The sequence below is a fragment of the Penaeus monodon genome, chromosome 27 (genome assembly GCF_015228065.2).
Source record: "Penaeus monodon isolate SGIC_2016 chromosome 27, NSTDA_Pmon_1, whole genome shotgun sequence".
NCBI classification, from domain to species: Eukaryota; Metazoa; Arthropoda; class Malacostraca; order Decapoda; family Penaeidae; genus Penaeus; species Penaeus monodon.
The window spans coordinates 5,755,501-5,755,755 of NC_051412.1; positions in this window are offsets into that span (position 1 = coordinate 5,755,501).

Below are 255 nucleotides of genomic sequence, written 5' to 3' on the forward strand. Positions count from 1 at the left end.
CAGGTAAATACAGATGATGATTGCTTTGAATCGAAAGCCAGTAGCCTCGTCTTTACGCATGACTTCCCTGCTATCGCCTCCAGCCGCCGCCCTGACTCGTTTATAAAGCCTGATTATCAGTGGGCTTCATTTAGCCTTGTAATTTAAGGTTGCTAAAATCAATAGCGTGCTTTGCTGCGTTGGGTCAGTGGGTCTTTTTATCTCATTGTGGGTTGGGTTAGATTTGTGTGTGAGAGGTTTGTATGTTTGTGTATG